We start from the raw sequence: 16,119 nt of genomic DNA, 5'->3' as shown, positions 1-16,119 counted from the left end.
TTGGGGCGCTCACCTGCCCAGGCACACCCTGCGTGGTGGCGGCGCTTACCAAGGCGGGTGCAAAAATGAACTATTATGTTGTATTAATATTTTCACACTACTTAGCTCTCATTAAAATGTACTTTGCTGAATTTAATATGCGACTTCAAATGACACAATGTATTAAGTGCTTAATATACTAGAAATTATGAAACTATTATAGTCTAAGTAATATGAAATAATTAGAGTGAATTAAACTTCACCAGGAGAATGAGGGAAAGGCTTCAAATTCTTTCTTCTCCTTTTTTTTTTTTTTTTAATCAGTCTTAAAATAGTTGAGTGCAGTAATAGCCCCTGAAAACAAACAACCAGAGTTAAGATTTTTAAATAATTAAAGCAGGAAAAAGCCTGGAGTGTCTGTATTTGAGCCTGTGATGAATTCTGAATCGGGGGAAGCAGAAGGTCTGTTTGCTGTAGCTGATGGAGTTGTTCTTTCAGGCCAGTGGCAGAGCAGCTCCGAGGAGCCTGATCACCAGACCTCCAGCCTTGCCAAGGCTTCTCCCCATATGCTATTTTCCTCTTGTACACCAGGCTGTTTATTTGGATGGCACCCAGTGACAGAGCGGTGTCGGCTCTGGGTTTTGCTGCCACGCTGCCTCTGAGCTGAAAGTCCCCTTTGCAGGGCAGCTCCCCTCCTCACGGGGGTGCAAATACCAGGGACCCCCCCCACATTAAAACAGCAAGGACTGGGTGGAGCCTGGCCTCTCGTTCTGAGGAGTGCTTCGGGCCATCGCGCTGAAGTTTGGGTTGAGCTGCAGGTGCTTTTCTCGCAGGGAGGGGATCGCCCTGGAGCGCGGGTGGACTCGGGGCTGGGAGATGCTCTCCGGCAGGTCTGCAGCAGCAATGCAAAGCGCCTGACCCACCGGCGGCAGGGTTTAGGCAGGGTTTAGGCAGGGTTTAGGCAGGGTTTAGGCAGGGTTTAGGCAGGGTTTAGGCAGGGTTTAGGCAGGGTTTAGGCAGGGTTTAGGCAGGGTTTAGGCAGGGTTTAGGCAGGGTTTAGGCAGGGTTTAGGCAGGGTTTAGGCAGGGTATTCGTGCTGTGGTGTGGGTGCGCGGGGCTGGGGGCTGCACCGCTATGGCACACGGCAGGGACCTGCTCCATCGGTGTGTCCCAGGCCCCAACCCTCCACCATTGACCCCGTGCAGAGCGGGGTCAGCTCGGATGCGGGTTGTCTCTCCAGTGACAGCGTGGCTGGGTTCAGAGGACGCCAGGAGATGGCGTTCCCAGCACCGCTCGGCGCCGCTCTCCTCGCCGGAGTTTGGCTTTCAACCGAGGTTCTGTGCAACTTCCATGGAAACTACCCAAATTACCCCTTGGGAAAGCAAGGCTGAACCTGGCAGGGGGGCCCAGGCGGAGCAGCTGGGCTGGGCAGAGGTGGGCCATCGCCTCTGTGTGAGGTGGACCCGTGGTTGCGAAGCTGGCAGAGCTTTGGGGGCAGGAGAGCAAAGAGGGAAAGAGGCGTTTGCAGTCCCCCGGGTCTTTAGGGCGATGGGTGTTGCTGCTACGATGTGGGGTGGGGGCCATCGGTGAGAAACAACGTGCTTGCACAGTATTCTGCTGGAGGACTCGAGGGGAAGAAAATCAGCAACGGGTGGAGGTCCGTTCCACCCATGCAGGTCTGGGGTCCTCGGGTGGCATGGTGCCATGGGTGAGGGGCAGTTCCAATATGCTTGCATGTCCCTTGCGGGTTCACTGACCCCTGGCAACCTGGGGGGAGAGGGGGAAAAAGCAGCTTTCCCACGGTGCCAGCAGAAACCCGGACTTCACAGACCTGATTCTGGGGACTAGACCAGCGGTACTGTCACAGGTAATCGAAGATGCTCTGTCCCAAAGTGAGGACAGACTTTACTTTTGTGTAAATGCATAAGGCTCTCACCAGATTTATGGAGCAGTATCAGAGGAGTAGAATTACGGAATAGTTTGGGTTGGAAGGGACCTTTCAAGGCCATCTAGTCCAACCCCCTGCAGTGAGCAGGGACATCTTCAGCTCAATCAGGTTGCTCAGAGCCCGGTCTGACCTTGGATGTTTCCAGGGATGGGGCACCCACCACCTCCCTGGGCAGCCTGTAGTGCTGTACTCGGGTGAACACCAGGAAAGCCAACACTTGAGTTAAAAGTGAAGAAAATGGTCCTTAATTTGCTTCCCTGAGGATTATTTAGGTTCCACCAACTGTATCATCAAAAGACACATTTGCTTGGAAAGTCTAATCATTAAGTACAAAGAACTTGCCAGCAGGCATCTAAAAAAGTGTTAAGTTTTTTTTTATGTCCCTTTGATTTCAAGGGACTATTTGCTGTCGGTGACAGGGAGGAAAAGTAATTGCCTGATCAATCTTTTTGAAAACAAGTTGTCTAGTCTTGGGCTAGCGTGGCATTCTGTATGGAGGGTGTGTTTGTAAGACTCCTCTGACTTTGAGGGTGCTTTTTCAATGCTGTTTTATCACTATAGTAAGTATTATCTCAGAGCAGGGGCTGGGTGACTACTGTGCAGAGACCCAGGGAAAACTTGGTCCCTTTTCCAGCAACCATCCAGGCCCAGGGTGGGTCTGGAAACGAGCAGGTCACCTCTAGGTTGGAAGGGACCCGTGGGTCTAGTCCAGCCCCTGCTCAAAGCTGGGCCTACTACATCAGGTTGCTCTGGTCTGTGTTCAGCTGAGACGTGAATATCTGAAGGACATCCATGATCTCTCTTCACTTCCAGTGCTCAAGATAAAATAAAAAAAGGGTTTTTCCTATTGCCTACTCAGAATTTCTCACGTTTCCCGTTGCCACTCACTGCTTCTCTGAGAAGAGCCTGTCTCGGTTGTGTTTGTGTCCTCCCATTTGGGATTTGCAGACAGCAGCGACCTCCCCTTTGCCACGCTGGACAAATGCAGCTCCCTCCACATCTCCCTGTGCACGGTGTGCTCCAGTCCCCAGACATCTCGGCTCATCAGGACCCCCAGGTCCCTTCCTGTGGAGCTGCTCTGCAGCCGGTCACCCCCACCTTGCGTGTGAGCTTATCCCAGCCCAGGGGCAGGACGTGGTGTTTGCCTTCACGAGGTCCATGTCCTTTCTCCAGCATGCCCCAGTCTCTCTGAATCGCAGTCCTGTCCTCCCCAGGTTTCCTCGACTGGTTTCCCCCCATGCACAGAGCCAGCCCTTTCATCGCAGAGGGCATCCAGGAATGATTTGTGCCTGGAGACCCTGTGCTGGCTGGGATTCTTTCCAGCAGGATTTGCTCCATCATCTTCCCAGGGTGATGCTGACAAGACCAACTGCACTGCTCCAGATCCTCCTCTTTGCCCAGGCCAAAGCTTGGTGTCATACTTGCTTTTTCCCAGTCATGAGCATTGCTGTGACCTTTCAGAAACGATCCAGAGTGGTCCCACAGTGGCTGGTCTCTTGGGTGCTGCCTGCCTGGCACCACAGAGGTTTGTTTGTCCAGGTGGCTGAAGTGGACCTGAAATGTGCTGTGAGCTGTTGGCTGCCTCGGCTTCACCTCAGCAAACTCAAAAAGCTCTTTCGTAGAGGAAAAATCCTGGCTACTTCAGGATCTGGCTGGCTGCAAGGGGCTGGGACAAGGTGTGTGTCTAGTCCTTGCCTGGCTGGCGGTTCCTCCTGCCTTTATCTTAAGGGTTTTTTGGTGTAAATTGGTCTAATTTGTGCAATGAAGTGTCCTTTAGGTTTGAGTATGTTAGGGACAAGCGCAGACAGGACAGCAAGGGGCTGGACGTAAATAGGTTGGAGTGTTCACATGCACAGAGGTCTGGGTTTAATTGAATTGATGGAGGTTTGGGTGCAAGCAAGACTTCCTGCGCTGCGTGGATGAGAGAAGGGTGTGCAGCAGGGTAGCTCTGCCTTGCTTACAAACCCATTTATTTTCATGTAACAAAGTGAACTCTGTGGTTTTCTTGGAAACTTAAAACATATTTCCCCCCCCTCTTTTTTTTTTTTAAGCTGAAAATTCTTTCCTTTGATCTTCTTTCTGACTCTTAATGAAGTTGTGGGATCTGACTTCCCGCATTGTGCCTGTTGTTTTCGCTTCGCTTCGCTGCTTGACCGCGGCGGAGCCGGCGAGTGGGGCGAGCCTGCCTCTCCCGAGTATTTCACACCACCTAACACCAGCCCAGCTTCAAAGCACGCTACAAACACGAAAGGCCCACGTCTGCCTGCGTGAAGGCCAGGCTTTCACTGAAGTCTGTAGGAGCTGAACATGCACATCCAAAGGTATAATTTGACACTAACAAATTAATTCTCACTGTTTTTCTGTGGAGGAATTAAGCTGCTATTGCCATGGTGCAGGTGGATTAACTGGGGAGGGGGTGGGTGAGGGGGGACCAGTGCCTGTGCTGGAGAAGGGACATTTTCCAGTCCATCGTGTGTTGGAGGTGGTGATGGGTCCCCAAAAGACTCGCCCCAACAGTCTGACTGCCCAGAGCCACTTCTCTTGTGTTGCAATGGCATGAATTGGGAGCCTGGGATGGGAGCAGCATGTGGTGTTGCCACTCTGCTTGTTGCCGGTCAAGGCTCCCCCCAGGGGGGTCTTGAGGTCCCCGTGGCTCGCTTGCCCCCCTCCTTGGTGTGTCTTAGCGGTGGGTTCTTCATCCCAAACCCTTCCCGAATTGCCCCCGGTGGGCTTTGAACGGCTGCGCCAGCCGGGAGGATGCGGGCGGGCAGTGCTGCAGAAGCTCTCGCACCCAAGGCAAAGGCCTTTTGGGAGAGGACAGGAGCACCTTTTTGGGAAGCCTTTGCTGCTCCTGCTTGTGCTACCCCAGCTGCAGAAGAAAGAGCAGCCTTCAGCTGCTAGGGCTGTTAATGTCAGCTTTCGCAAGTACGAGGCTTGCGAAGGAACCTGCCAAGTATAGCACGTTTTAATTTGCTCTTTTCCCATGCATTCCTGGATTTACGGCTCGGTTCAGTCCGGTTACTGCTTGCTGTATAGATGTAAAGCTCCCTCCAGAGGGTCACTCCACGCCATAAGCTTTGTGGGTTCCCTCAAGGAAGCTGATGTGCTATTCCCTGAAAAGCATCCACCTAAATAGGGGGTTTATGTTTGATTTTGCAGAAATCTGAGCTTTGAAAGCTGGCAAGGAGATTTGTCTATCCAGTGATTGCATCTAACAGGCTTCTGTCTGAACACAGATAGTGTCTTTGTTGTCCGTGTACCTTTAAATACTTAGTTGTTTTTAGGTCATATGGATTTGGGAACATAAAAATTGTGTAAAAATGAAGGGGAAAAAAAAGAGGGGGGAAAATAAGAGCAACATAGAGAAAATTAATTTTCAGTGATGCCTGCACCAGGTTGAGAAGTACATTTGCAGTTGCTTGCCATCCGTAGCAACTTGTCCAAAGCAAATATTACCAGTCAGTCCAGGTTTGGCTGCGTAATTGCCATAAACCATTGCAAGGGCATCCAGAATAGCACAGCCCTGGAACTACTTCTAGGATTAGGTCCTACTCCCTTGAAAAATAAACCTTGGCAAGAGCTCAGCTCTCCCTAATAAAAATTCCGTTTTCACAGCTCTAATCAAGTTTTCCAGAGCTGTGGTCCAAATTAGAAACTGCATGCAGAATATCTGACCCAAGAGAACAAGATGGAGCTTTTCATTTAAAGCAGTGCCAGGCTGGAAATTTCCAAAGTTCTCAGTGGTTCACCTATGGCAGAACTGTGGAGTGTGTCCTAATAAACATGCCCCTTCCATGGCAAAGCTCCATCAGACTCAAACTCCTGGTCCCTGCTCACAGGTGGAAGAGTCTCCTTTGGAGAATTCTTCCAGAAATGGTTTATTTCTTCAGAGGCTTGTAGATATTTCTGGATTTTTCATGGCCAACCATTAATTGTTTGGGTTTTTTTCAACTGGGGAAAGCGGTGGGGGAAAGAGGCAACGGAGCTGAAGCCACCTTGCTGAGTGGGCATCCAGTGTGGCAGCGGGCTCTGCGCTGAACCCTGCCCGCCTGGATGGCACCCCATGTCTGCAAACCTCTTCAAGATCCTCCAAAATTGTTCCATGAGTGGTCTTTGCAGAAGGGGCTGTGGCTCCCCTAGGATCCCTCCTCACTTGTTACTGACCTGCCCTCCTCGCCAGCAGCGGGTGGCATCAGGACATCGTTGAGGTGTGATCAGTGATGACTGTGCAGGCTCGGTCCCGCTTTCCAACCCCCCCAATTATACAGCGAGTTTCCGTATTTACAGGAGGGAGAAATACGGGGCTGTCCCCAGGAGGGTTACGAGGACTGATGGCTGGGTTTGTGCAAGGTCTTCAGCACCGACTGTTAGAAGAGAGCTGCTCGTCAAGCCAACAGTGGAACCAGTTTTATGTTTAATAATTTAAATTGTCTTCTACCATTGTTTTTCCAGCCTTAGATCCAGCTGTCCGTCAGTAGCTTTCCCTGCAAATGTGTTTTTCTTTTCACGTGATAAATGCTCATCTTGCAATATTTGGAAAACAGTGAACTTAGTCGTGTCTTGAAGAGAGATGATCCAGTTACATGTAACCATGGGACACATCTCTGCTTGTTCTGTGACACAGCGCACAGGCTTCAAGCCATATATGTTTATTTTTTAAATGCAAATGCAGCAGTGATCCATGCAGCACGGATCGCGGATGAACTTGGCCATCAGTAAACGACCACGGAGTCTGCAGGAGAAAGGGGGAAACCACAGCCACAGTTCATCTTTGTATCTCAGGCTGGCTGGGCTGAAAGATGTACAGAAACATAAAAAACCCGGGCGAGATCATTGCTTAAACGCTCACGTGGGCTCCTAATTGTGGAAACATGTTGAATTATGTGATACGATGCGGTTATATAACACCTTTTATGAAACTCTTGGCACGAAAACAATGCATAAAAATAACAGATGTGGCAAATCACAACCACGTTCTGAAATCTTTCTGTGCTTCAGTTTAGTGAAAACAATGGACTTGATTTAAATTGGGAAACTTTGTTTTCTCCCCCAAAAATGTCCACAGGCAAAGAAATAGCTGAAAGAACAGTGAAAAGGCTGAAAGTGCAAACAGGATTTCTCCTGAAGAAATCTGCAAGTGGCTGTTAGTAACCACAGGGCAGCGCAGCAAAGGCGTGGGAGGGTGAAGCCCTGCTCGTGCGACTCTTGCTACCTTCAGCGAGACTTTTCTTGTAAGCCAGGAAAGTCAGACGTGGTCCTGAGGTGCATCCCAAAGGAATGATGGTAAACCAGCATCCTGATTAGCAGCAATCGTCTTTTTCTAGGACCACCACTTCAGCAAAACCTAAACAGATGCCCGAGATGGACTGAAATGCACGAGGACCTCCTCAAGGGAATAACCAGGCGGGTGCCTGGCTGTCCCCTCCAGCCTTTCGCCATCCCTGGAGTTTGCCAGGGTATCGGCACACGAGGGATGGGTTTGCAGTGCTCTGCAGGAGACCTCTTGGGCATCGGGAACGTGGATTTTCCCATGCTTTTGTGAAGCTACGTTGCTGATACTGGGCCTTGCTGCTCACAGCCTGTAATCGGAGCAGAACCCCCACATGAATGAACACTCTGTAACTCCACTGGCTGATAAAGAGGAACAGGCTCCAGTTAAACACCAACAATTTACTCTGGTTTGTTGTGGTACACGGTGTCCTAAACAGCTCAGAGTGCCTAAAACCAGACTTAGAGATTTAAACCGTGAGGCAATGCTGTGCTGCTGCTGTGCATGGAAGAAGAAATTAGATATTGCTGGAGGTTGTGTGCTTGTCTTTTTTTTTTTCTTTTTTTTTTTTTTTCCCCCCCTTAATCCCCTTTCTGGCTATTAGCCTTTTATAGAGTTGATTTTTACAGCGGTTCAAGCCCTGGCCCCGATTGGCATATGGGACCATCCCTGGTACGAGAGCTCCGTAGTAACTGTGCCTCCCAGAACTGAATTTGGCCTCCAGTCTGCTCCATAATGTCCCATTAATTCATTATTCATTGTTTGAGAGAGCCCAGATGTGAGCGCAGGACCGACTGCTTGGTCGTTTCTGAGCGATTTGGCTAAGAGGTGCCAATTATTTCTCGGTATCGTTTTAAAGCATTTTGGTTCCCAGATGGAGGAAAACTGCAGGACATCTTCAGTGAAAAAGGGAAAAATAATATTAATAGCCTATTTTTATTAGTAGAGAAAAGAAAGACCTTTCAGTTAAAAGCTTCCAACTTTTGAAAAAAAGGAAATTTCAAGTGAAAGAGAGAACTTACTGTTTTGAAAGAGTTTGCTGGGTGGAGACGTCAAACTGAAAGGATCTTGTGCAATGCTGCTTTTTAGGTCTAATACTAAATTCACCCATTTATTTCTTTGCTTTACCACAGGAAAATCACTGAGGAATGCTAAGGAAAAGACTGATTTTTGGACTAGCTGAAAGCATGTAGCATCTCCCAGGGTCAGACCCGTCCATTTCTGTCTTTAATTTTTGTCTGGAGAGCTGATATTTCTGTCGCTCTTCCATCCTCCAAGTCCTCAGTAAGTGTTAAGTATTTTTGTATCCAGCAAATGGAACAATAACGGAGGACTTAATTTTCCCATCTGTCAACTAGTCCTGAACAAATTGTATGTCTTTCTCTTTAGAGAGAAGTCTTAGGTAAATTAAAACCTTCAGTGTTCATTTTCATGTAACAGAGCTTCTGAAAGAAATTCTGTCATCACATTTCTGGCTGAATTTTTTTTTTTTTAAAACATATTACAAATCATGGAAGCCTTGGGTTTGTAACTCGGAGGTGTTGGCTCTGTCTTGGGTAACCTTGGCTCACGCTGCCCCAAGTAACACACATCACAACGTCGAAGCCTGAGTTTTGGGGGATGCTGTACGTTGTTAGGGGGTGTCGCTAGGGGAAAACTGCAGCCCAGGGACTCCGGAGAGATTGCTCCGGTGGTGCAAAGCTTGCGGGCCGTGAGCATGCGGCGATGCAGCGTGCTCCCTTCTGCCTTGCTGAGGACGGCTGAGCACAGGCTGGTCTTTGTTGTTCCCCAGCCTGCCAGACAGCGTAGGGGATAATGCTGTTTGTCTTGGGCTTGACCCGCCGAGGCCGTGCTTCAGCGAACGCCGCTACTGACTTCGGTTGGTTTCTGGGTGGGTGGGTGGGGTGGGGGGTGCTGACACGTCATTTAAAACCACGTTGGTGGGCTCTTGCGCTGGCAGGACTTGTTGGGGTGGACTCTGCGCAGGCGATGGCAGCTCCAGGCCGCGCAGCGCTGCTCTCTTTCCCCCCTCAACCCTGGGTGTGGGGCAGTTTGTAACCTAAGAGGTGCTTTTTGGGTGCAGGTTTCCCCCTTCTCTCACGTGCACGTAAGCTCTGTGCTTGCTTCCCCTTAGACCTTGTCAGTCCTCCCCCTTGCTGCCACCCCGGAGTGACCCAGCTGGCAGGCTCAGATAAGGGCCCAACGGCGAGATAAGAAGCTCTTTTCCTTCTCCTCGCTCATCTGGAGCACCAGCAAACGGTGAGGCTCCACTTTGAAAATCCCACCAGCTCTGTTAAATACATGAGTAATTGTTTCCCAAATGAAACTGGTCACACACTTCCCCCCCCCTTCCCCCCCAGGTTTCTGGAATACAGCTTTATCAAATCTTTGGTGAAAGAAGTGAAATGAGGGGAAAAAAAAAAAAAAATAGAACCAGGTTCCTTTTCTCAGCACCCCACTGTGTCTCTTAAGAAGCCACCCTCGAAGCTCCAGGATAGTTTTACGTTGAGCAAACCCGTATTATGTGATGTGGCAAAGACACACCCTGAAAGAGACAGGTAGGAATTTGGCTCTGGAGCTGTTTCCACTGGAAAACAAAAGGGTTTCTGTGATAGTCCGGAACAAGTGCCAGTTAAAGGGTATGAACTCTTTTCGTACTGTGTTAACTGCAGACTATCACTAGCAAGGCTCATAGAAGCCATCAGTCGCTCTTTCCACCCTTCTTAATTAGGCAGGCGGAGCGCCATGCGGTGAGGTAGTCCAGCAAATTGAGAAAACGGGGCAAATAAATAACTTTTCTTGCTGTCTGTGGGCTTTTCCCTCAGCAATGCATTTTTAGAGCACCATCCGTGGATGCAGCAATGCATCCCTAACGGGACTTTAAATAACAGAGCACAGGGGAACTGTGGCAGGGCTCTGGCAGGAATCCTCTGGGCTTTACGGCTAGCGTGATTTCTGCTGCAGCACGTGCTGCCTTCCAAAGGAGGCACGACAGCTTCATCACACCGGTGATAATGAAGTAGAGAGGACGTCAAGAGGCAGCTATTGACTGGCTCGGGTCCTCCCTGCTCTGAGCCTCGGCGTCAGAAGCTGCCGCCGCCGCGATTCCAGCGCCGGTATCCATAGCACGAGCTTTGGAGCGGATCAGGTTCAAGTATTTTTGCTGGGTTGTGCTGTCTATGCGCTAGCTCGTGCTGCCAGTAGAGCTGCAGCGGGGATAAATTATGATGTCAAAACAGAGAGATGTTGTCACACAACCAACTCCCCTTCTGGGGTCAAGGTTCTGCTTTATAGCTTGGAAACCCATTAGTCCATTCGAAAGCATATGGCCAAGAACGGACGAAAAAAAAGTCTTGTGTGTTTGGGTCAGAGCTAGAGACAAAAGGCTCTTTGTGCTAAGAGCTGACAATGACAAATAAAGAGGAACCTGTTGATCTAGGAGAGAAATGGAGGATTATGAAAAGATCACATGGTGAGAAAAAGACCTTGGCTGTTTGTCTGGACGTCAGTCTTGCCTGACATTAAAATGCTTTCCGTAGCTTCGGCATATTTGTTAATAGAAGTGCTGTCTCCTGCTCGTGTGGTTCTTCTAGGCTGCAACATGCTACCTGTGCCTAAATGTGCCACCCCCATGAGGCCACATCAGAGAGGTGATACGCTCTCAACTGGATCCTCGCCATGTGTTAGGCGTTACGCAGAATACTTAACGTCTGCAAATCTCCCCGATAGCACTGGGAGCACTAGGAACAGTAAATGCTAAAAAATAGTGCCTGTCCGACCACAATAAATACAGGACACAAAGAAAACCCAACAGCAAAACCCCTGTAATTCAACAAAGTTACTGGAAGTAACCCAAAAGCGATGTCTAATGCTAATAATAAATGTATTTCCCAAAGGTGACATTTGATTTCTATCCAAAACCAAACATATTTGAAGCTTTGCCTGAACGTCGTTGTGCAGCAGATTAACTGGGACAGTTTAATCTGTGAATAACTTTGTAAAGCCTTCAGCCAACTCTGAAGAAACAGCAACAGTCTTGACAAGACTGGGCTACAAAACGCTTCACAGTTAATGTGTTTTTTTTCACAGCAAGTCTGGAGAGAATAGAGACCGGCTTTGGTTTTGGGGCACGCACATCTGGCAAGTGCGTATTTCTGATCAGCACGCAGAGAACACGCTGAACAGAAATATTTATATTGAACATTGATGGGCTGCCTAAAATGACCTCTGGAGTCTATGAAGTGCACCATAGATTTAAAAAAAAAAATCTATTATAGCGCATTATGTTCTGGAATGTATCCGAGGCCATCGTCGTAGAGAGTGCCAGCAACTCCCTGCGTTTGCTGGAGTGAAGGAGACCTGGGGAAATGTGTTTAATTCAAAATGAAGGGGGGTGAGAGTGGGGGGAAATAACAACAGAGTGCTTTTTCTCTGGTTTTGTTTATCTTTAGAGCTGAAGAGACTGTGTCAGGGAAGGTGGCTGGCAAACGAAACACAAAGGGAGAGGTCCCTTGCTGTTCTTCAAGCACTGGTTTGAAATCGATGCAGATAATGCACTTGGAAGGGCCGTCTCATTTACTGGTTTTCAGTAAATTGCTGGGCTGGGGTTCCCAGTGATAATGGGGTAGTCGTGTCTGTGCCAGTAAGAACGTACTTAAAGAAAGCAAGCAGCGTGCGATTCCGGGCGAGCAGCGTTTGGGTAGTTTAGTCTGGGATGCCCTGAATTCTATATGTTGACCAAGAACTCTCTAGGGCTGCTGCCTATCTCTCCCGGCGGTACAGAGTGTTTCTCAGTTCTCTGTAGCTTATTCCGAAGACACAACAAACGGTGCTTGAGCACAATATCCTCCTGCAGAGAGAGAAGTTGTCTCCACAGCCTGGCACAGCCTCTCCGGCCCAGCAGAGGTATTTTCTAACCACTGCTCTTCCTTCTTTCTTTGCCGTCCTGATTTTTCACCCGTGGTAGTCGGTGATACGCTCCCAGTGACCTCAGTGCTGCTGGATTAGGCTTAGGGTCCAATTAGCCTCATTAAAAGTATAAACTAATAATTTGTAGTTCTAAGTAGGCTTGCTATGGGCAGCATCACTAGGGATTTAGTGCATGATACCGGGGTTGGTGCTTGGGTTTTCTTTTAATAATATTTTCTAACTGGAGGCAGATCTACTTATATATGCTTTGGGAGAATAATTTTATGGGTAAATATGTTCTTTATTAATATTTTCTTTGTTAATCCATTGATGTTAGTAAAGAGCTTTGAAGATGAAAGCCCTGTATGCAATAAATATTAAGATTATTCCTACTTATTTTAATGTCGCCAGCATTCCAGCTCCATCATCTTTCATCCAAGAATTTCAAAATAATTTCCAAATGTTAATTATTTTCCTCCCAACAGTCCAGGGAGATACCTACTATTATCATCCCCATTGCCCAAAGGAGTCATTCTGAGCGCATTTTACCCCATGACTTGGTCAAAATCAAGTAATATGGCAGGAGTCTATTTGGGACTGATCCAAAAATTCCTGACTCCCGTTCTCCCATTCCTGCTGCTAGACAGCATTCCCTTCTTGGGAGTGGAGCGTGACGCTCACCTGCGTGGCGCTCGCCTGCCTCCGTCAGGTGCTTTTATTGGTTGCTCTTCAAACAAAAAAAACCTGACAACGATAACATGCCACACCCGGGACAGGTGAGGAAACAAAACTCTTCAAAATCGGAGTTACTGCATTGGCCTAGGTTGAATTTTCAGTATCTTCTAATGCCCAAGAGTAAATCTTAATTGGATGCTGGTTTAGAGTCCTGTTGTAGAGTCAGAATCTTAGAATCCATACTCAAAAAACTACTAAAATGGAAACATTTTCTCAAATGCAGCGGAGGTTAGGACGTATTGCGGTGGAGACTGCAAGTGATCATGAAAGATCTGAGCTAAATCACACACACTGTAGCTGAAACCTTCTGAAACACTCTCCCCAAACCAGAGGTTAAGTTAATGATGAGACCAGAAGACCATTTAGAGACAGCATGACTCCAGCAATCCATGAGAACAATGCAAAGTTCAAAAATAGCAGTATTGACTGGTGGAAAAACACCATACATATAATTTTCAGGTAATTACTATGGTATAATTATCTCTGTTGTTTTCGTATGAGCCATCTGAAATGAACTCTGCTTGCTGCTGGAACTCAGCTTTACTTACAGCGTTCCCATGAGTAAAGTGATTCTTTAGCAGTAGCGATGAGGTAAAAAACACAGATAGGACAGCTGCTGGCGTTGTATTCAGCATTTTATCCACCTCTACTCTGAACTTTAGGCAAGAGGAGAGCTAAAGAACTGGAGATGATGAGCACAAGCTACTCCTATACTGTCCATTTTAATTCCATGTATGATGATCTACTCCTATATTGCCCATGTTACTTCCATGTGAGGTCCATAATGGAAACTGTAGGACAGGGAGGAGGAAAGAGACTCAAATCGTAACAGGGCTCTGTCTTCTCCTAGATCACTGTATGGACTGATGCCCCATGCAAAATCATTATAAATTAGGATTGTATGAAAATGTCAGTATTTTACAGGTACTCTGTGAGTGGAGGAAGGGGAGGAGTAACACCTAACATCATAACAAGGACTGATTCTCAGAGTTCTGGAAAATTTAGCACCTTGATTTTATTTTTTTTTCCACAGAACTTTGCTTATTAGGAATTATTTAGTATCTCTAGGAAGTAGTTTCTCAAGCACAGGGACCTTGTAGCAGATGGGAGCCCCATCCCTGGAGACATTCAAGGTCAGGCTCGATGGGGCTATCAGCAACCTGACCTACTTAGAGATGTCCCGGCTCACTGCAGGGGGGTTGGACTAGATGGCCTTTAGAGGTCCCTTCCAACACAATATATTCTATGATTCTACATAAAACCACTTTTAATTGGAAGAAAGATTTTTTTGCAGTTAAAACCTGGTTTTGTTGATGCTGTGAGTCCGTGCAGCTTAATTAAAAGTCTCCCTCACCGCTCTGAAGGTATTTTGGAAATAATGTCACTTTCTGCAGTTTTCTGGCCTCGTGTTTGAATAGTTCTTGGCCAGTTTGAAGATTCTGAAGCGCCTGACACTCTAGGTACTGCTTGGCTTTGACACGGCCGCACGCACTTCACAGCTCACTGCGGACCGGTGATGGCCTGTTGCAGTTGCTTTTTGCTCTTTCTTCTTGCACTGCATCCACGCGTTATGAAAATGGGTGCTAATGACAAAAAATCCCAATTGTGATTCAGCAAAATGGAATTTTGTTGACAAAAAAAAATCTGGATTCAACTCAGCCAAAGGAAATGCTTTTACAAGTGTAGATGAATATCTCAGGAATGACCATTTCTTCTCGGAGAAAAAGCTATTCTAGCTTTAACTTTTTAAAAAAGAAAAATCTAACAATTCAGATGAAAGCCCAGAGCAAAGTGGACAAAGGTACATGAAACCCCTCTGGTGTAAATGAGTTTTGCTCTTGAGACTATTGTCATCACGTATAAAACGAGATGAGGCTCTATGAATGCATTTTGCAGGCTACCTCTGTGGCTGGTTTGGAGGTCACCCAGGCACTTTTCTTTTCCTGCACTTGCGGCCTATGAAGGTGCAAAACCTGAAAGGCAAAACGGGGCAGAGAGCCACGACCGCTGCGATCCGTAAGGCTGTCGCGGCAGGCTCATCCCCAGTGGAGACAACTGGGAAGACCCTCACTCTGTTTGCCCTCACCTTAAATCGCCGTCTCCATTTGACACGTCTGATACTTCATCTGAGTCAGTCCAGAGGCAGAAGAGCTTCGTTGCGAAGGACAGGCCTTGGGAACGTCAGCGGAGCGCTACGAGCAAGCACATATCATCCACTGATAGTGGAGCAGCAAAGGCTCAGCAAATAGTTTTAAAGAATGGGCTAATTATTGTGCCTATTACTATTGTCTTGCAGCTGCAACACTTTGTATAGCAGTAAAGTACACAGGGAGCCGAGCTTGACTCCAGGCACGGAATACAATATCCAGGGCATTCAACTATCAAGGAGTGCAATTAAAATTTTTCAAGATTTGCAAAAATTGCAAGGGAGAAGGAGTTTGTATCGCTGCCACGGTAGGCTTTGAGTACTCGGTGTTGTGAACCACGCTCGTATATATACAGCAATAAGGCAAGTTGATATTTAGGAACTGAAAAAACAGGAAATACGCAAATGAAGCTGGGATGTGTCATGCTGTAACGCCGCATATGTAATTAAAGATTATAGTAACTCATTTACATATGCTTTCCATCTTGCAATAGCATTGTTATACCAGGAGATCCAAGGATATAAAAGAGGTGTCATGAACAAAATGGTTCGGTATCTTTCCCTAAATTAGGATTTTAGGCGATCAATGCCCCCTTTGTAAATTGTAATAACACAGGCAGCAAAGGTGTAATGAATCCTCCTTTTCTAAGCAAGCAGCAGCCCTTGCTTTGGGCCAAATTTGAGAGGGGACGGTAACATAAAATGATATAGTGTAATTTAATATATTATCGCACTGGGATGTGGATTTCTGGGGAGATGTGCGTCCCAGCCAAGCCTCAGTCACTCAACATCGCTGAACTCGCTGCAGAGCACACTGAGCAATGCCATGTATATTGCTTATAAAGAATGAAATGGACTTACTTTATCTAATATACTGGCTATGCCATTTTCTTCACATAGAGCCAAGAAATTTTCACTAAAATGTACCTCTATGACTTTTTTTTTCCCCAGAAAAGGCTATTTCAGTGACACATCTAAATGCTTTTTACGCCTCCAACAATCTCAGGAATCAAAGATGTTTTTAATGATTTGGGCACATTTTTCCATCAAGAAATACAGTCATCGAGAATGTGTCGTTAAATAACTTAATATTCAGAATCAAAAATGCCACCCCATTACTTTTGAGCAGAGAGT

Source organism: Leptosomus discolor, chromosome 11, assembly GCF_034619465.1.
Source record: "Leptosomus discolor isolate bLepDis1 chromosome 11, bLepDis1.hap2, whole genome shotgun sequence".
In the NCBI taxonomy this organism is placed as follows: Eukaryota; Metazoa; Chordata; class Aves; order Leptosomiformes; family Leptosomidae; genus Leptosomus; species Leptosomus discolor.
This window is presented reverse-complemented; position numbering follows the sequence as displayed.